General features: G+C 43.4%; 1 protein-coding gene across 1 annotated transcript in view; it reads right to left on the bottom strand.

Moving 5' to 3' along the window:
* The window catches only part of tnfaip8l1 (tumor necrosis factor, alpha-induced protein 8-like 1), a 32,381-nt gene extending 10,888 nt beyond the window's left edge, over positions 1-21,493 (bottom strand). The window contains exon 1 of the mRNA XM_084308812.1: positions 21,302-21,493. The gene's annotated coding sequence lies outside the window, so the exon portion shown is untranslated. The remainder of the gene's footprint in view (positions 1-21,301) is intronic.
* Positions 21,494-21,936: the final 443 nt, after the last annotated feature.

Here is a 21,936-nt window from a genome sequence, read left to right as displayed (position 1 = left end):
TTGAGACATCGTGTATATTAATATTTGAATAGTCATATTTGGCACTATATCGTCGAGTTGGACGTAGTCTATTAAGCTAATAATAGTCTGTTAATATATAGTGCTTCGTGCGGTGAGAATACTACCGTAGTCAGTACCCCATCGTTTCGGGCAGAGAACTGGCTGCTTATCCAGGGTGGTTGACCCCACGTGAAGCTGCACCCGAGGAGCCCCAGAGCCGACGAGCGAGTGGACCTGTATACCGGATTATTCTACCGACGACAGCCCGCCTTCCCAGGCACGGATTATGCTTTGTATACGTTGATTATTCCATGGATAAAGACCCCCGACACTGCCGTGTGTTGGAACCCCCCCCCCCTGGAGAGGACGCAAGGTGAGGAGACGCTCTGCAAGACGAGGTCGCTTCACGTCTCTCCCCCGTGGACCGGAGAGAGCCGGCTCACAAAGAGTCCACCTGCTTTCATCTGTGGTCCAAGGATCGCCGGCGCATTGAACGGCACTACAGTGGGTTCACCTGGGATACCCTTGGCCGGATGAGGCAGCCGGATTCTACCCCCCCCCCCTTCCTACTCCTGTCGGCTTACAAGCGACCGGATTAACCCCCCCTAGTGTATCCAGTATATAATCATTAAAGTATCATTGCTGTTATTCCTTAAACTATTCCAGGTCGTATATGTACCACCTGCGCCTTCAGAGATTGGACATTCTCTATTGATATACCGACGAATACTCTTGCCATAAAAGTGCATACTAATTCCCATTCATAAATGTGATTGATTTGATTAAGTGCTTGCTCTACACACCATCGCTGTGTAGAAATAAAGACCTATTTCTAATTCGTACATTTGTGTTGGATCCGTTTCATCTACGTGACAGTGTTCATCATAATATATTTATGCCGAGTACTGGGTGGCCGAATATTAAGTACAAAGGTAGTGGTAGTAAGTATCATATCTAGTAATACAGTCAGGGAATTGTACCCCTCAGTTACAATATGATAAACATGAAGTTCATTATTTAAGTTATAAGAAAGGACTATATAAGTGTATACTTCTTCCTACTCCTTTTTGGAGAATTTGCTCTACATGTTTACTGTTTTATTGGTTATTCCTTTTGTGGGATTTTTTTTTTCTTTTTTTATTATCCCACTGTTAGTCATTATGCCAATTCCCAACCCCCCTTCCTGGTTGTTGCGCACTCCCCCCTACTGTTGGTCGGGGAGGCCGGAGACTGTCACATGCTTTCCTCCGACACATGTGCAGCCAGCCGGCAGCCAGCCTGGCCGCGCAGATTCTCACCGGGAGAGTGTAACGTGTGGAAGGTCACACTACCTCCCTCCAGATCCTACCCTCGCTGTGCAGGCGCCCCGACCGAACTGTAGGGGTCGCTGTCCACAACGCCCAGGACCCACCCATCAGCTTTCCCACCCCCAACACTGCCAATTGTGTTAGTATGAACGACCAGCCAAGCTGATAGCAACGCCGAGAGCTGGATTCGAACCCAGCGTCTCCAGCGTTGATGGCGAGCGCCTTGCCCACTACACCACCTAGCCGCCTGAAAATGTGTTTCTTACTTATCATTTGTTATATGTTTGAAATAAAACCTATTCAATTAAATTTGATCTTTGGTTTCTGATTTTCAGATGAAGCACATTCCTGATCCCTGCATTCTTCACTTCTTCACTGCACTCGCTCATCAGTCAAGCCTACTCTGAAGTGAGACTGGTGAGAAAGGCCCACATATTGTTGGATACACCTAGGCTGTAGCTCCCACCCACATGGGGATGGGAGCTACAAATTGAAAAAGGAACAGATTGTAAAGTGCTTTGGATAAAAGCGCTATATAAATGTAGCCATTTACCATTTACAATGCCATGACAACACCATTCTTTAAATAAATAATATTTATTGATTATTGTAGAGGAAAGAAACCGATCTCTCACGAGGCCACCCCAGAATTCAGTTGTGTTCCCGAGTGTCCCCTGTGCAGCTCAATGGGTTCTACTTCACTGGGGCCAACCATACTGAACTCAATGCATGCAGTCGTTCCATTGTGAAGCACTTTTGTGTCATAGTACTCGAAAAGCACTATAGGTATGCAGTCATCCATTCATTAACCCTTTCACTACCACACTACAGAAGGTTAACATTTCACTACCACTTATGTAATGTTAAACTTAAAGAGAAGACAGAGGTCTCTGTGTGCCCAGTTGAGGTCTGGCACCCCATATGGGCTTACAAGACACACAAACAATAAGTATATACTGTATAGTATACTTGACAATAAGTATAAATTATAGACCAAGATGACCACAAAAAATAAAACAAAAGAAAACATAATATAACAAGCTGTAAACAAAGAAACAAGATGAATTCATATACAATTATATTATAGGATATAATGTGTTTTGTGCTTTCTCCAAAAATCCTGCTAAACTGAAAATCTCCTCCACAAAAAACCAACTCAACATACAACTCTCAGACTGCCAAAACAAATCCGGATTTACAAATAGAATTTTCTCAAATAAACCCTCCTCAAATCGGTGTACAAGGGGCAGTGAAGTAGCTTCAGCCCTAACCTTTTCGGCCAACTTGTAATTTTATCTGTGTGTTTTTTGTACATGCTAAATGGCTCGAAATATACCGTAATTCATTCATTCAGAAATGCATTGAAATACATGCTAACTTCACATAGGTAACAATGAGGGTGCCCAGATGGTTTTTCAGTTTTTTGGGGCTGGATCAGATGGGATGGACAGCCTACTGAACCATCATATTGATTACTTTTCATTGGAAGGACATTACAGACCTTTATTACAGTGGTTGTTAAATTATGTCCACCTTTGCCTGGCTCACCTCCCCCAATTGTCAGTGTCAAAATACATTTAGATGTGCAAATATAACAAGCATCGTCGCTTTTCCTCCACTCGTGAAATTAAGCCAGCTTGTTGACATTAGGCGGTTTGATTTAATTTCATTCGGATACTCACCTAACAGAATCCCACAGAGTCTGATCCTTTATTGGATTCAATTGGAGGCCATCACTTCAAGTATAGATTATAGCAGTGCCACCAGCAGTACTTTCACTGTTGTCTGCCAATAGTTTACTGGTGGTTTATTGGACACCTGCCTCGTTTCTCTCAGGCCAGTGCATTTACATTTAGCACTGGGAGGTCTACTGTATATTAAGGTACTATATACCGGTATGGAACAAACACAAAAGGTACCATCATCAACATACAGTATTATTACCCTACATCCAGAAAAGACAAACTATAAATTGCAACAGTATTGTCAAGTCTTTGCGATAGAAAATGTCTGAGGATTAGGGGTGTAACGATGCATAAATTAATCTAAATGCATCGATTCTAATGTGTTCGATTCGATGCATCGATTTGAATATGTTAGAATCGATTATAATCGAAATTAATCAGAAAAAAATGTGTGTATTGTTTTTATTGACCTATAGTCCATTCATGCTGAGTCAAACAGTTCCCCCAGCCACATTTGTGTATTCAAATTTTTTTGGGGAATTAACTGATAGAAAATTCATCGAAAATGTACGAAAATTTATCGAATCGTGGTCAAATGAAGAGATTTCATGATGCATTGAATCATTGCCTGAAGAATCGTAATCGAATTGAATCGTTGTGAAGTCGAATCGTTACACTTACACCCCTACTGAGGATAGAGATTGTGATGAGTTAGACGTCACGACAGCAATTTGTTCAGGAAATAAGCAAAATATTGTCATGCTATTTATTGGCCAACATGCCTCACCCTAGCTCCATTTAACAAGGACAAACCCCTGCGAGGAGCTTTTCTGAAAAACAATGCCCTGCACACCAGGCCACATTCAGAACCTTTTCTTCGTCAACAACACATTTTGTCTGAGCGTTTTCAGTTAACCTGAAGCACCAGGCAGTTTGTTACACAGAGATCCAGCTGCGTACGTTCTCAGTGCCGAGGGGTCAGAGTCAGAGGGGCACATTTCAGGCAGAACACTGAATAGACAAGAGCCAACAGCAGGATCACTTAGCTGCCAGAGAAGCGTGGCCACGAGAGACAAAGAGACACGTCTTTGTCTGAACATTCTACAGAGCTGTGCCCTGGATCAATTTCAATCTTCTAAAGCTAAATAAAATAAAAAGTTCTTTCATGATTTTTCAACCAAACTAGAAATATCGCCTCACGGTTGTTGTATGCCTCTGCCAACCAGTAACCTGTAGTAGGAGGAGTAGTAGGAGGCGAGGCAAAGAAGTAGACCAGCGGATCTCCCACGCTGAGTCCAATGATGCCACCTGTGAGTCTCTACAACAAGCGGTTCTCGAAGATACAAAAGGGGCGGAGCTTACGTGTAGGGGCCGGGGGAAACACAGGCTAATGTAAGTGGTCGTCCCTGCTGAGTCCAATGGCACCACCTGCAAGTCTGTACAGCACGATTCATGAGGTACAAAAAGGGGTGTGGCTTATGTGTGAGAGCGTGGTTAACCTAGACGAATGAAAGTAGTTGTCTGTACTGAGTTCATTAACTCCTCCCACAAGACTCTACAACAAACAGTTCATGTGATATGAAAGGAGGTGGGGCTTAACCTAGACCAATGGAGGTAGTTGTCTGTACGGAGTGGATGTTTGTGCCAAATTTGAAGGAATTCCCTCAAGGTGTTCCTGAGACATAGTGTTCACAAGAGAATGGGACGGTTGTGAGGTCACAGTGACCTTGACCTTTGACCACCAAAATTGAATCAGTTCATCCTTCAGTCCAAAAATATTGGTGCCATTAGTAAGTAAGGTACGTTGTTTGTATATTACATGGTTTATCCTTTTCTGTCATACTGTAATATAATATTTGACACCATGTCAGATAACTCTGCAAGTTTCTCACCACTATTACACACTATCTTAAACTACTAAACATATATGATATTAACCTGCTGCAAACATGTCAATTCATGTTTAAGTTCAAGCACAACCTTCTTCCTCACTCTTTTCATATTTTGGTCAAACCAATATAGAAGTCCACTCCTAATAGAACAAGATCTTTAATGACTTTCATAGCATTTCCTTTTTTTTTCAAAACCAATCAAGGTCACTTCTCTTTAGAGGCCCTCACTCACTTCTGGAGTTAACAGAGTCCATTTCTGAAAACATCTCCATCCATTATCCATTTAAAAAAGGCAAACCATGTAAGACCCTCGGTTGCAAAATTACAACATCACTTTTAGCTATTTTAAAAAAAAGTCTGTAAATGTTTATTTGTTTGAGCACATTTACATAGTCAATGGGTCCTGTTGTTCAGCCTCACAATGCTATTGGATAGTAAATGTGTTTAATAGGTCCCACATTCTGGCCTCTGAAGTTGATAATGTCAATTGAATTTGGGCCTTACAGGGTTTTAAAAAGACATCTCCTAGATTCAAACTCTGTGTATAATATCTATAGTCTCACACACACACACACACACACACACACACACACACACACACACACACACACACACACACACACACACACACACACACACACACACACACACACACACACACACACACACACACACACACACACACACACACACACACACACACACACACACACACACACACACACACACACACACAACACTGTGCATAATTATACTGTACATACAGTTTAGCATAATACTTACTCAGTAGCTTTTAATCACTTTAACCGTTACATTTGCACTGGTCATATTTAATTTAATTTCAAACCTTTATTTAAACTCGAAAGGGAACTGAGGTTTCCCTCATTTACAGTCACATCGAGTGTATACAGAAATGAGCATAAATAAAGCATATCAAATCACACAGCATATCAAATCACACAGCATATCAAATCACACAGCATATCAAATCACGACAACAAGACATGGGTAGACAAAAGCAAGGATAACAAATTAATTCAAACAACTTGATTGACAAAGGTTGGAGATCAAGGTCTTGAATTCTGCAACAGAGGGGAGTCACTAGAACCGGTTCCATAGGTTCCAAAATTCCATTCCAATAAGGATGTTTTACAAGGGGGACCCTGCTTTTTTGTATCATAAATCGATCAATAGAGACTGTATTAGATCCCCAATTATCATATCATGGGGTATCATTGGAAAGCCACACTAATTGGCTTTAATATATTGTATTAAAAGAAATGCACACCCGAGCCACTAGAGGTCGGCAAAGTGGCATCGCGAATCGTCCTCATGAGGGCCCACATGTGGGCCCTTGGATGTTAAGAGATTAATGTTTAAAAAGAAAAAAATTGTAGCCAAGAGTAAAGACCATAACCCTATCAAAACAGTAGTCAAAGTGTATATTTTCATTTTTACCGATGTCTATTTTATCGTAAAACCGCAAGGAAATGAATAAATACAGATTCAACCCTGCCATTGGAAAGAGGAGCCTTTCCCCTATCCATGATTTGGCCATAATAAGGTCAAGTTCAAGGTCAACTATGAATTCATAATTAAAATCGATTATCATTTATTATTACTGTATATACAAATCCTTCTGTTTAATCATCTTCCCTTTATTCTAGCGCATGATTGTCCATAGTTAACTCGCGATTAATCGCAAATTAATAGTTTTTATATTTTTTTACCATAAACAGATATTTTTCAAGTTCCAAGTTTTAATGCTCTTATCAACATGCGAGTCAACAAATGCTTGCTTTATGCAGCCATTTAGCACAAAAGGATGACCCTCATGCATTGCAAATTTGCATCAAATTCAAAACAGAGTGATGCACAAAAGAATAATAATTTAAAACAATGAATAAAGTGTGCATGAAATAGGGGAAAGAAAACGTTAGGAACTTGTTACATTCACCCACACAAGGGCTGATTAATCACACACCCCCCCTCTCTCTCACACACACACTCTCTCTTGCCCCTTCCTCATCTCTCTCTCTCACCCCCCTCTCTCTATAACACACACACACTCTCTCTCTCGCCCCTTCCTCATCTCTCTCTCTCACCCCCCTCTCTCTATAACACACACACACACACACACACACACACACACACACACACACACACACACACACACACACACACACACACACACACACACACACACACACACACACACACACACACACACACACACACACACACACACACACACACACACACACACACACACACACACACACACACACACACACACACACACACACACACACACACACTTCAGAAACAAACATAGTATCAATGAGAGCATCAACAATACACCTGAGTGAAGTCTAGTAAAAAAAAAAAGAACGTAAAAAAAATAGATTATTATTTTTTGTTATTTGTTAATCGTGAGTTAAAAAAAATTGTGGCGTTAATAGAATCGGGCGATAACGCGTTAATACCGCGTTAACTTTGACAGCCTTACTTTATTAATTTGCTTAGATTTTTTTTACACTTGATCTCAATAAGGTGGTGAATGAGCTCAGTGAGCGAAGTCTCTTACACCGCAGATTTAACATGTTGTTATTCACCGTCAAAGATGCAAAAATAAATCATAATTTATATTCTCCTTTTCTTCATTACAATTTACTCAAGCCTAGTAACAGTCAGACACAATATTTCTGACACTGGAAAGTGGAAATACATACCCCCAGGTCCCTAGATGTTCCTAGATACCAAGAACATGCAAATTGACCTTGCAGAAGTGGAGCAATCTTCCATTTACCTTTAGGCGAAATTTCTGAAAATAGGGCTACAGCTTAACAGGTTAAAAATTAACAAATACCAGTGTAGAGAGCGCATCAGAGAGGGCCAACCAACCTTCTCATAAAGAACACAGTGATGAGTGTTGTATCTATCACCAGTGATGAATCTGAGGGCAGAGTGATAGACAGGAGTCCAAGAATTTAAGAGTTGAGGCCGCAGCATGCCTATAAATTAAATGGTAAATGGCTGCATTTATATAGCGCTTTTATCCAAAGCACATTACAATTTGTTCCTCACATTTTACCCATCCATTCACACACCGACGGCGAAGGCAACCATGCAAGGTGCAACCTGCTCATCGGGAGCATCTAGGGGTTAAGTGTCTTGCTCAAGTTCGACACGCTGCCTGGGAATCGAACTGGGAACTTCCGGATTACCAGGCGACTGCTCTACCTCCCGAGCCACTGTCGCCCCCCATAGTCACCATAGTCCAAGACTGATAAGTAACAAACTCTCTTTTAATCAAAAGGAAAAAACGTTTATTTTTTGTTAGTGTTTCGTCCAAATGGACTGGATCTTGCTTCCTGTTGTTACTATATATTCATATCTTTACCCTCTCTTTTGTATATCTTCTATTTCTTTGTAAAGTGTCCTCGAGTCTGAGAAAGGCACTTCTCTCTCTAAATCCAATTTATTATTATTTATTATTATTATTAAAGCTGGTTCCGTTTCTGTATACAAAGCCAATTTTATGTCACAACTTGGAGGCAAGGTTGTCCACATGGAATTTTTTAAATGTAAATTTCTCATCGAGCCACACACCAAGATATTTATATTCAGTGACTCTCTCAAAGCTATAACCACTTACAGTAGATATGTGTACACCATCATAATCAATATTTCTGGCTCTAGAAAACAGCATCAATTTAGTTTTACTAGCATGTATGCAGTCGCAGATGATACTGTTGTACAATACACAACAGTATCATCTGCAAAAAGGGGTATTGACAACTAGGGGTGCACCGATGTATCGGTCGGGTATCGGTATCGGCCGATAAGTGCCTTGTTGACTGCAATCGGCCTATCGGCCGATAAGCTCGAATGTGCCGATGGCAGTAGCCGATAAATATCCATCAATTTGTGTAGCGTCAAGACAAAAAAGTTCACTTGCGTCTTGCGACCTGCACAACGCCGTCCCCAGTCCCCCCCACACACACACACACAAGCTACTGCATCAAAGTTACTACTTATGATTAACAAGGCATTCGTTTTGTGGCATTAACGTTATATAGTTAGTTAGTGTTACACGTTCAATAACATCAGCATATTATTTACCCAAACGTAGCAAGCGTTCATACTAGCTCAGTTCCTTCCGTTGCTCACAGAGCCCTGAGTTTTACCCATTCTGCAATCTGTTAATAACGTTTTCAATCAGACACATGTATAGAAAGGCTTTGTTTTATTATAACATTAGTTGCAGTAAAATCAGTATGCCTCATTTAAGTCATCCTGCGGAGCTAAAAGCTAAACGTCAGCCGCGCCGCCATTGTTGTTGTTGTAGAAAAGCTCTCGTCAACTCAAAATCAATGGCGGACAAAAGCCGAAGTAGTAAATGTATACGCGCTTGCCGATTGGTGGTAACAGCAGAGGCGGGTGCAAGCGGTGTGTGAAGTAATAGGCAGAATCGACTGTCAATAAAAATGTCATTGGTTGAGACAATAGTATCTAGCTGCAGCCCAGCAGGTAGACCATGCTGGGAGAACTAGTATCTAGCTGCAGCCCTGCAGAACATACTGGGAGAGAGATAGTGCTATTTCTTGATGTTTCTTGATGTTTCCTTTTTTTAAGTAAGTAAAGAGGCCTATGTTCATATCGGTGAGCACAATTTGTAACACAAATATACAGTAGTTTCATAAAAAAATAAAAAAAAATATTACAAACAAAAAAAAATATTACAAAAAAAAAGAAATTTAAAAAGATTTAAAAAAAATTTGTTGCCACAAATATCGGAATCGGTATCGGCCGATTGTGTTAGTTGAACAATTGGTATTGGTGGCAAATTTTCATATCGGTGCATCCCTATTGACAACCATTCAGCGTAATGCTACATGTTATATCATTAATATAAATTGTGAAAAGGACAGGACCTAGAATTGGACCCCCTGGCTGCCTGGCACACGTTTAGTTATTGATAAAAATGCTGATTGGGCATAACCCAATCCAAATCCAAGATGGCAATTTATTTTCATTGTACTGTACTGTTGTATAATGACAATACATTTTAATCTAATTATCTAATAATCCACATGGCCCTATAGTCAGAATGTAGAAATGTCTTACCATTTGCCTTCTCGCTTGCTTTTTATTTAATGCTCTTTATACAACGGCATGCAAATTTCTCGATTCTGATCGGCTGCGCCTCGGGCCTAACGACCACCCCTAGGCATGGTTTATTGTTCACAAACCACTCCTGCGCGTGATGTAATGCTTAAATACTAACTTTTATTATCTCATTTGCCCTCATCCTTTCTTAAAAGGGTGAAGGGTCATTAGGTATTTTTTTCTTCAATTTATTATTATATTTTGCATTATAATTGTAATATTCTCTGTCTCTTTGACTAACAAATGTTAACTTTTTTATCTGCAAACTAACAATAGCTGCAACCTGTGATAGGCCACGCCCACTGGCACGCCCCCCTTTAGCCAATTGACATGAAAACACACACACTTGACACCTTCATGCCAAATAAATTACCATGGGCGAAACCTGTGGCTGCTAAAGAGTGGAGAGATTTCTGTGGACCAACCAACGGAGTGACCTATAGCTGCTGGTCGCAGCTAATAAAGTAAACAGTAGGGATGTGATGCAGATTTTCAAGTTATTTATGGTAGTGTCACATCAGGGCAGGCAAGACTCTCACACTCACAGTGGAGAGGAAGATGCGTGTGCCTTTCTTATGTTGTGGCCATCACAAATAACTAGGCCTATATGTAAAATATGTGTACATTATATTATGTTAAATTACATAGAGTGCATTATTTATTATAAGTGTATATATGTAAAACAGCTAGATCAAGCTGGCAATCATGCTGTTTGTGGTGAATTAATGGAAACGTTGTAACTGAAAACAGTGAAAAGGTTAACCTTTTCAATATATTTTGTTCTTAAAAACCAGAGGTGTGTGTGGGGGGGGGGGGGGGTCTAGGAGGATTCCATCCCTGGCCAGCAGGGGAATAAGTGGCTCTAGTTTCCTGAGGCAGGGGCCTTCTTGACTGTACACTGAACCTAACGTTTGGTCAAGGGAAGATCAACATGTAAAATTGACATCCAAAGCTACAGGTTATACAGCCAAAGCTGCAGATTATACATCCAAAGCTACATGTTATACATCCAAAGCTACAGGTTATACAGCCAAAACTGCAGATTATACATCCAAAGCTACATGTTATACATCCAAAGCTGCAGAGTATACATCCAAAGCTACAGGGAGGGAGGTTATACATCCAAAGCTACAGGTTATACATCCAAAACTGCAGATTATACATCCAAAACTGCAGATTATACATCCAAAACTACAGATTATACAGCCAAAGCTACAGGTTATACAGCCACAGGTTATACAGCCAAAGCTACAGGTTACATTTAGTTGTTGCTTACGTTCTGCTCTGCTGGGATGATGGGATCTCATCATTACTTATTGCATCACTGAAAGCTTTTGTCACATGCACCTTCATTTGCCTGGCCACGCCCATTTCCGTTTATGTATATAAGCGAGGAGCGTGACCGTGCTCTTCCTTCCCTCATTATTAATTCAGAAGTGTTTGGCTACAGACGCACGTCAACAGTGAATACTAGTTTTTTATCTATATCTTAGATTTTTTTCTAGCTGTTGTCTACGAGATGGCATCACCACCGAGACCCGAGGTGCATTTCTCGGGCCTCCTCCGTTCGCCGCTGGGGCTCCATACTCCCACGATCGTGGCGAGGGGGTGAGCCCCGGTGGCGTCGAGTGTGCGCCGCCCGGAGGCCGCTGAGCACCCCATATTCATGAGGAGGTCCTCCGGCCCCGGCGTCCCCATGCGTGCTCCCGCCGTTCGGTGGTGAGCGAGTGTGGCGGGTGGTCGGGCGAGGGAGAGGAGTACGTGGGACCGGATGCTTTCGGTTCCGCGGAAGAGCTGGTGCCGGAGGGGGGGCCCCCCCGCCCCCGCTCTCCTGCCATCGCATCCGATGGAAACGGAGGATTACATGGAGGAGGCGGGGGGGTTCCTCTTTGACGCCCCCGCCAGAGTCGGGGCCCCGTGCCACGTTCAACAGCATTGCATATGAGGGGGGGGGGGGGGGGGGCAGCCTCGCAGATGTATATTTAAACCACACCCGCACGGCTTGGATCGTCCCAGAAAAAAAACTATACCATTCCCAGTGGAGTGCAATACCAGCCGGAAGGCGTAGGGGGCGGTATTTGCCTTTTTGATAACATCAGGCTGGATGGATGAAAATGAATGGATATCGCTAATAAAAGAAATAACGACCAAAACCCGACTATACTCATGATTGGCGCTCAAGCGATGGCGAGTTAACCCGACTATACTCGTGATTGGCACTGAATGAGTTAAAACAAGCGCTCTCATCACTTAGAATCCCCTGTACGCACCAGCGTGATGACGCATGTACGTGGGATTCCGCTCTGTCAGGATGGGTTGACGTCCTCAGCTCCCTCGGCGTCAGAGCAAGCATTAGCATAATCATGCTTGTTGCAGGAGGGGGGGCAAAGAGGATGATAAGACTCTTTTGAAATGTGGACGCTGAGGAAGATGCTGAAGATAACATGGAAGGATAAGATCAAGAATGAGGAGGTACTGAGAAGAGCGGATATGCAAGGAAGACAGCTGCTGGAGAGGTTGAAAAAGAGAAAGATGGAGTTGTGCGGGCATGTTCTGAGAGGATCCAGCGGGGAGATGTTCAAGAAGGTGGTGATGGGGAAGGTGGATGGAAAGAGAGGAAGTGGAAGACCAAGAAGAGGCTGGGTAGACGACGTCTGTGATTGGAGCGGAGTGAGAGGCGGAGTCACGGAGTTGGAGAGAAGAAGTGGGGACAGAATGGGTTGGAGAGTGATAGGCAACCTTCGCAACGAAGAAGCCACCTAATGATGATGGGGGGGTTCCCCATGCCCGCCAACTCAGAAGAGTGGGGCTGGGGTCCCCTGCCATAATAAATGTCACAGGTTTCGAGTTTTCTTATTGGCCCAAGGGGTATGCCCGTGAGTTGGGGCCTGCGTGGTTCCGATCGCAACTCACGTTGGGTCTCTGTTAGAGTTGTTCCGATACCGATACCAGTATAGGAAATGCCGCCGATACTGCCTAAAATGCTGGTATCGGCGAGTACCCTCTAATGCTGCGCTCCGATACCACGTAATTTATCAACAACACTGCGGTCTGTTGAGTGAGCATTATAAAACAAACGTGTGTTTAACCGACCGTGAATTAAAGTGTCAATGCTGTTTGTCATTTTAACAGCAGGTACTTTCTTAAATGCCATCCTCCCGACAGAGCGGTGTTGACGGGGAGCTCAGATGGGTTCGCTTGGTGGTGTTATTAGCATTGAACAGCTAACCGAAAGCTAGCGTTAACTAATGTTAAAGGTTTAGCCATAACGTTACCTTGGCTAAAGTTGGGGCTATTCATAATCCAGCAATAATGGCTGCAGACCTGCAAGCAAAGTACAGCAAGTATTCAAACGTAAATCACATTTTCACCAGTAACGTTAGTCTTTCCATCTGCCGGTAGCTCATGCTAGCTAACCTAGCTCATGTTAGCGTCGTCACTGAACCACCTCGCGTACACAATTAATGATATGTCGCGGACAGCCATATCGGTGACAATGTTTAGCTTTTAGTGCCAAATGATAAGAGTCTGAGGCGGAGTCTCAAAAGAGAATGTTGAATATTTATTGTGCAAAAATCACAACAGAGCCTCTACTACTAACTGAACCGGAGCCTTCTGGTAGCAAGTGCAGCAACTAATAATGTCCGTGTGGATCATTGGAGTAGGGTATATCTGCAGTGCTGCAGCCCCACTCATTGATTAATGATACTAATACAAATCTATACAATCACCTGTTGTTGAATAAATACCATTACTTTCTAGTTATTACTAAAAAACAGTATATATAAAACAGTAGCTGTATATAAAAAAAAAAAAATTATAATTTATATAATTAATTAAAAAAAAAAAAAAAAATTATGTATGCACTGGTATCGGATCAGTATCGGTATCGGCCGATACCCAAAGCTTAGGTATCTGAATCTATCTGAATCGGATCGGAAAGGAAAAAATGGTATCGGAACATCTCTAGTCTCTGTGGGATAAACTGGCGTCTTCCCCTCTCGTGAGAGCGGAGTTAGTGACGGGTGGTTCTTTCCCAGGCTCTGTGTATAAATCCCGTGTCGAGGATCCTTGTGAGGACCGGTCTCCCCCCGGTTTCCCCGAATAGGGGGGAGAGACGATGGGTTGGGATTCTTTCCGACACCGTTCTCTGGTTTTACGAGCCTAGTGCCGTTATCGGGGCCGCGGCTAGGCAGAGACTATTCTTCTAACCGGGACAGTTACAGCCCTTTTTAATAGGCATAAATGTAAGGGTCTGTTCCACGTTCTTCGATGTCAGCGCCTGGTCCGGGCATGTTTCAAATGTTTATTTGAAATGGCCATCTTAGGGACCGGCACGCCCTGGTCTGTCCGAACGGCATAACGACGTTTATGCGGTCAGCCGGGAGGGAGTTTACCTCTGCCGAGCGCCAGGCGAGCGCTGCCCATGAAAATGAATCTGCCAGCTCGAAGGCTCGCTGCGTTTCCGGGGGGAAATGACAGGGCCACCGGGTGGGCCACTGTGAGCTGTTCTTTTACAGTCCGTCTCGGTGGCGCCTCCTGTGTTTTATATATTTTTTTTAAATAATTGTTTTGTACAGCTTTATTGGTCACGCAGGACCGACAGAGGAGAGGGCGAATGGGAGGAGAGGTGGGGAGGACATGCAACAAATAACGACGGGAGCTGGGATCGAACCCGGGTCGGCCGCGTAGGTGCGCGAGGCACTATGGTATGCGCCACGAGGGCGCCCCGCCTCCTGTGGTTTTTGATCAAAACGTGTACCTCCCCCGCCGATAACCGTTTTTTTTTTGAGGTGCGGCAGCGTTGGGGACCCGGGACTCATTCTGGTCACGCCGGATCAGTCCAACCCGGTGTCCGCCGGGTCACTCTGCTCGTACAATATATTCTGTTAGCCCGAAGGGACCTGTGCGTTTCCGGGGGGGAAATGCCAGGGCGGACCGGACGCCACGCCGCCACTGCCAATTCTGTCAAACTCTGAACCCCGACCCGCGAGATACAGGCTTGCTGGCAGAGTCAGGGTTCGTGGCAGAGATTATGATCCCACAAGAGATATTGTACACGGCGTGCCGGACGCCCCTGGTGGTGTCACGAGTAAACGCCTGGAGAGGTCTCGATGCCACGGCCTCGTTGACCTCACCAGGGCCCTTTGGTCAGGTCCTAGCTCCCGGACTCGGTGGACGGCCCTGCCCTTGAGTGGTCCATGGGGCTGGGACCTAGGGCTGGGCGATAAAACGATAACGATAACTATCGCGATAAATTATTTCCTCGAAATAAACATGAAACGTGGTCGCAAAGTTTCGATATATCGATTTTCCAAGCTTGGCTCTGTTCAGCCTCGGCTCAGCACACTCATTAACAACAACCAACGTTACGTGATGACGTGCTTACGCACAACAGCTAACAAACAATCAGTGAAGGAGATGGCCGAGAGCGAAGTAGACCCGGAAGGAGGTAGGACTCACTCAACAACAAGGCTTGCTAGGCTAATTAGCTTGCACGGCGATGTTTTATATATTTACGTGCAGAGTATGTGTGTGGCGTGAATTCTGAGGCCACGTTTATAGTAGTGGGGGTATACAGTGGACGTCGTTTCAATATATTGTGGCGGAAGAGAGTATTTTAGTGTCATATTTAGCACATTGTCATGGAATACACCGCTTAAGATACAACAGGCTGGCTAGGATAACTAGCTTGCACGGCACTGTTTTATATATTTACGTGCCGAGTATGTGTGTGTTTTGAATTCTGAGGCCACGTTTATAGTAGTGTGGGGTATACAGTTCGTTTCAATATTGTGGCGGAAGAGAGTATTTTAGTGTCATATTTATTGTCATGAGATACTCCGCTTGTCGGCTAACTGCTAACGTGCGCGGACTGATGACGACATCAACTCGACTTGAGACATTCGCAGCTAGGGATGGGAATTGATAGGATTTTATCGATACGATTCCATTATCGATTCTGCTTATCGATTCGATTCTTTATCGATTCCCTTATCGATACCTGATCAATTTATAATTTAAATAAATAAATTGGAAATGCAACAGAACTACATTTAGTCATTTAGCTGACGCTTTTATCCAAAGCGACTTACAAGTTCTGTACGACAAGCCATCAGGAAGGGCACAACTCTATCAGCTGAGCAACAATGTTCATCAAAGTGTTGAGTGCTACAGTGTAGGTTAGTTTATTAGGACAAGTGCATGACAGTACGGTTAGTTAGGGTTAGATATATTTTTTTTTTATTCAGATAATGGTTGAAGAAGTGCGTCTTTAGTCGACGGCGAAAGATTGGACGTGATTCGGCTGTCCTAACTGGGGTGGGTAGTTCATTCCACCATTGTGGGGCAAGGACTGAGAATAGGCGACTTCTCTTTGATGACCCTCCCGGAGCTCGGATAGGAGTAGGTCTGAGGCGGCCAGAAGATGCAGAGCGTCGGGGTCTAAGCTGGTTAGAATAACAACATGCAACTTGACATTTCTGATTGTCATTTATTGTTGAGCCCCCATGTCAGAAAAATACAAACACTGTAAAAAATAAAACATTAACTATAGCCTACACTTAAATAAAATAATGTATTTGAGATTCTCTTAAAATGTATTTATTTTTTTTATTCTTAAACGAATTTAATCTATTGAATAACAGGTTGTTATTCCTCTGACTTCTGTCTCTCACTCACACACTCTCTCTCACACACACACACACACACACAGAGAGAGAGAGCTCCCTCCCCGGGCCCCTGTCCTTTAAAGTATTGGCTTGTGTTGCTACACGGACACATTTGTATGTTGCACCATGGTACTTCCTGTCTGACGGACTCAGAGTAGACTAGTAGAGACTTAGTAAACAAACAATCCGGCTCTTATTATATGTGAACTAAAGAGTACAAGGTTTACACAACAGTCCCCACCCGCTGTTTTATTGTATTTGTACCTGTACTATCCGCTGTCAGCTGTTTATCTCTCTTTGTGAGCTTGATTAAATAGCGTTAGCTCACGTTAGCTAGCGATAGCTCCGCGGCTAATTTTAGCTCACCCTAAACTAAATCAATGACTGTTCTAAAGCATTCAAGTAGTTTTCACTGCACATAGAAGTAGCCAAACAGCGGGAGCATTTCGGGAGCATAATACCAAAACCCAGGCAATTTCGAGCCCTTAAGGAATCAAATAGAGTCTGCCATGGCTACATGCTAACGTAACGTTATTACGCAACTGTAGGCAGCGATAAGGGAATCGAAAGTCACAGGAGCCACACGGTTCCAGGCATCGGCCAATTAGGAACCGGTTCCCAACGGGAACCGGTTTTCGATTCCCATCCCTATTCGCAGCAGCATAAGAAGTTAATTAAACTTGACAGACATTATATCGACGATAATTATCGATATCGAATTATATGAAAATAATTTTATAATTTTATCGCGATAACGTTTTTGGTCATATCGCCCAGCCCTACTGGGACCTCCTCCGCGCCCCGCTGCTAAGGCTTCGCGGGCAGAGTCAGGGTTCAACGACCCCGACCCCACGAGATGCCTCGCGGGCAGAGTCAGGGTTCAACGACCCCGACCCCACGAGGTGTGGGAGTGGTGACGCGAATGTATGCTTCACGTACGTTTCCCGGGATGCGCTGTGGGGTAGACGCGGGTCCTTTTTTCCCTGCGGTCTACTCACCTTGTGCCTTTTTTGGGTGCTCTTACCTTTTTCGAACAGTCTGTGTCCTGTCCCCCCCCCCACCCCTCACTAGGACCCTACCCAGTGTTCTGATGGTTGTAAAGGGGACCTCAGCAGGTACATTTGTTGGGCTCTCTGCATCCTGCTCCGCTCCTGTGTCCCAGCAGAGCAGAACGTAAGCAAAAACTAAAATGTAACGAAGGTTATCCTATAACCCTACCCTAGTTACATGAGTTTTTGTGAGCGTTCTGCTCTCACACGCTGAGGACCCCTGACTGTCTTCCGAATGAAGGTCAAGACTCGGGAAGGAAGAGTACGGTCACGCTCCTCGCTAAATATACATAACCGGAAATGGGAATGGCCGGGCAAATGAAGGTGCATGTGACAAAAGCTTTCAGTGATACAATAAGTAATGATGAGATCCCAGCAGAGCAGAACGCTCACAAACTCATGTAGCTAGGGTTATAGGATAACCATCATTATACAGTCACAGGTTATACAGCCAAAGCTACAGGTTATACAGCCAAAGCTTCCCAACTAAGTCCCCACAATGTTTGGTACTAAAAGTATTACTGGATGCTGGCCTGGTAGGTTGTTAAATGTCCTTCTATTACTTTGCCTGCAAAATCTGTTTCAGGTTGGGGGGGGGGGGGGGCTTTTGAAAATGTAAATCCCTCTGACAAGGTTTGCTGGCCATAACTACATTGGCACACATTCTGACAAGAAAGAAACGTGTCGTGGGAAATCAAATGTTCCCCTACTGTATGACATAATCCTTTTCTACTTTGAGGAACAATAGGACAATCCTAGCGGTTATATAAGGTGCATCCGTGCTTTGTGCTCAGTAAGGACTAGCTGCTCAGTGCACTGTAGTACCACCACTTATGAGCGGTTTCAGAACTGTTGAACACAGCTATTTCCATCTTTCATCAGGTGTTGTTGCCTTATCTTCTCTTGAGCTGTTGCCTAACAGTGGAGGTGCTGACTGCTAATAGGAGAATGTGCTACTCAAAATGCCCTGTATGTGTATATGTGTATGTATGTAGGGTGTGCGTGTGTAGTATGTGTGTGCGTGCGTGATGCGTGTGTGCACCGTCTAGTGGTTACCTTGCACTCATCCGTGTGTTCAGTTGAGTTGTGACATGCATGACAGACATACATGTGCCTGCGGTAAATGAGGTGCAAACATAAGCATACACGTGGGCACATGTGTGTGTGTGTTGTGTGTGTGAATGTCGATGATATGGCCGTGTTAATGATGAGCATCCGATCTGCCGTGGAGGGAAAGAGAAGGTCCCTTCACTCACAAACCAAGCTTAACCAGGCCCTTTTCACAGTCTTCTCAGATCTGCTCGAGCCCGCTGAGCAATTAATAATTAACGCGCCGGCATATAATGGATCGGAGATTAATAATTCATTCTGCCGATTTGGAAAGAAATAGACCGGAGGGTAGGAGTGAGTCGGGCGGTGATGCAACAGGTGAGGCAGAGATGTGGGACAGGGAGAATAAAGGGTCAGACGTGACCAGGCTGTCAACACATACAAGAGACAAGAGACAACTGGCTGGGGGCTAACAGCATTAATTAAGTAACATCAAGATAGTCTTCTGCATGGATAATCAGCCTGGGATTATTATACAGTAGCAACATCACTCTTTACGGAGCTGGGGTGTGAATGGACACCGTCATTGATAACATTTAGCTGAATCCATTAAATAACACATTACTGTAATAATGGGCATGGGGAGGGGGTTGGCTAATGTATAAAATAGCACCAACTCCACTGTATTGTGATTACAAGTGATTATAGCTATTAAATCAAGTATATCATTTCATGTTGTTATTACACTGGTATCACGATACTGACAACAACAGCACTGTAAATAACTAACATTATGAAAAGTGTTAACCATCGCTTGAATATGAGATATATGATTCTCGATTAGGCATTAGCTAATCACATGATGTGGAGGCACAGTATCACACATCATCTTCATCTCATTCCCTGGAGTGCATCATTTGTTAACCAAAAACATTAATATGTGTGAGTGTGACATAATGCCAGTGGTTGTAAGTAGAGCAGCGGGAATGTTGGCAGAATGAAACACAACTTAAGTGAACCTTTACAAAAAGGGGCGTGACTGTGACTAACAGATGACCAAAAGTCTTCTCCTTGTTCTAAGCATGAGGACCCCCCACATGGACTTGGACCAACATACTGATATAAAACTCTCATGAGAAGGGTTGGCATGTGGGATGTTTCATCTAGCAACATATCACACATTCATATGACACATTCTCACACACACAGAATATCACAATGTATTCAGTATACATCACGAGGATTGGAATGCCATAATTAGTCACAAGGCCTGTCCAGCAGCTCTGCTCTTTCTAGATGAGGCAACATGCTCAGTGTTTCAGGTTTCCACGGTAACAACAGCAGGCCACCTGGCTAAACTTTGCTGCCAAATAAAGCAGGTCAGACACCTCTCTCCGTTCTTGTCAATGAGTTACCATGGAACACTAGGTACAATAGCCCCCCTCCTTTTTTTCTCCTTCTTTTTTTAACCACAGTACATTGTCTGTTTTCATAAACCTCAAAACAGAGATAAGAGGACATTTGCAGACAGGGCTACCAATCACTAACCAACCCAAATTCGATGTAGGCCTACTTTACTTGTTGTCTGTCAGCTGTCAGTGTCAACACAGATACACAAGAGGCCTTGGCAATTGCAAGAGTTTGCAGGACCACACTAAAGCATTTCACCTCAGACACTGCTGATTTTTAAACAGAGGGGCAACTCCCAGTCTTAATCGGAGGCCATAATTTGATTTGACATGTCTGTTGAGGTTGTGCATGGTAATTTGTCTTGTTACCTGCCAGTATGCAGCACAGTGGGGCTATTCATTCAGAGCCTTGTTTATGGGAGAATATAGGGCAATGTGTTGCAAAACATACTCTTTGTTTTGAATACACAATTATGAAAGTATGGGCTTATCTCAAAATGGAATTGATAGGCTACTATTTATCGCATATACGACTACTACATACTATAACAACTTGTTCTAAACTCTTTTTTTACCCTATCCAGGCAAGTTCATAATAAAAAGCAGTCTGTCAATCAAGAGATAATTGACCAATCCGAAATAAAGATAGTTATTAAATTCGAATTTCATTTCAAGTGGCGCACACTGAAATTCTCAAACCATCTCTATAAACGTTTAAGACCCAATAACCCACCAGAGAGAGGTCCTTGTAAATTCCCCTTCATGGTAATTTGACCACAACCCCCCTAATAACCAAGGTCTCTGTTGAGTTTGATTGATTGATTGAAAACTTTATTAACAGATTGCAGAATGGGTACAGCACAGTACGGCTCAATACATACAATTGTTAAGGGGATGCAGACCAGAGAAAGACTTTAGTCTTGTTTACATCACGGTCCCCCATTTTCAATTCATGTTGAGCGAGGTGCCCTATTGTTGCTGGTGAAACGTTTGGGACTTTCGGTAACAACTGGTTAACAGTTAGATCTGTAGCTTATTATCACTAGTGTCAACCAGGCGAACTTACCTTTGGTTCTGTTCCAACCGGATGAGTGGGACAGAGGAGTGGGAGCTACAAGTTGACAAGTAAATCCTGCAGGGGGAATCTCATGTCTTCATTATGGCAACGCATCAAGTCGCCTCACAACAACAATTCCTGTCGGATCCGTATGTGTGCGAGAAGGAAAAGGTCTCTTCTCGCTCCTCCGCTCTGTAACTGTGTGTTGTGTGTGTCAGCTAGTGGGGGTGTGTAAATTATTGAAAAGAGTGTTTTCTTCTCTCTGCCGTGAGATCGGTTACAAGAGTTTGTAACCCGATTCCTCCTCCCAGCAAAAAAGTTTCAAACTTGAGGGACTTCGAGAGCACGAGATTGATGTTGTTTTGGGCCAATGAAGGCGCTCAACTCAAGTGGACCGACCCAATCAGTCCAGGAGAAAGGCCCTTTGACTGCCTCGACATGCCCCGCCCCCATACGGTTTCCAGTAATTATCCTCATTTTGCTCCCAATCCCAAGGTTGAGAATTTCCCAAAGGAAATAGTGTTAAAGGAACAATGAACAGGAACTGAGGGGCAACAGATTTATGTTACGAACAATATGGCGCACTAGATTAGGTGAAATTATAAATAATAAAACATGAATAATTATTTCCTCCTAATTAATTA

The sequence above is a fragment of the Notolepis coatsorum genome (genome assembly GCF_963971535.1).
Source record: "Notolepis coatsorum genome assembly, chromosome: 2".
Classification (NCBI taxonomy): domain Eukaryota; kingdom Metazoa; phylum Chordata; class Actinopteri; order Aulopiformes; family Paralepididae; genus Notolepis; species Notolepis coatsorum.
The sequence above is the reverse complement of the archived record's forward strand: the minus strand, read 5'-3'. Positions and strand labels throughout refer to the sequence as shown.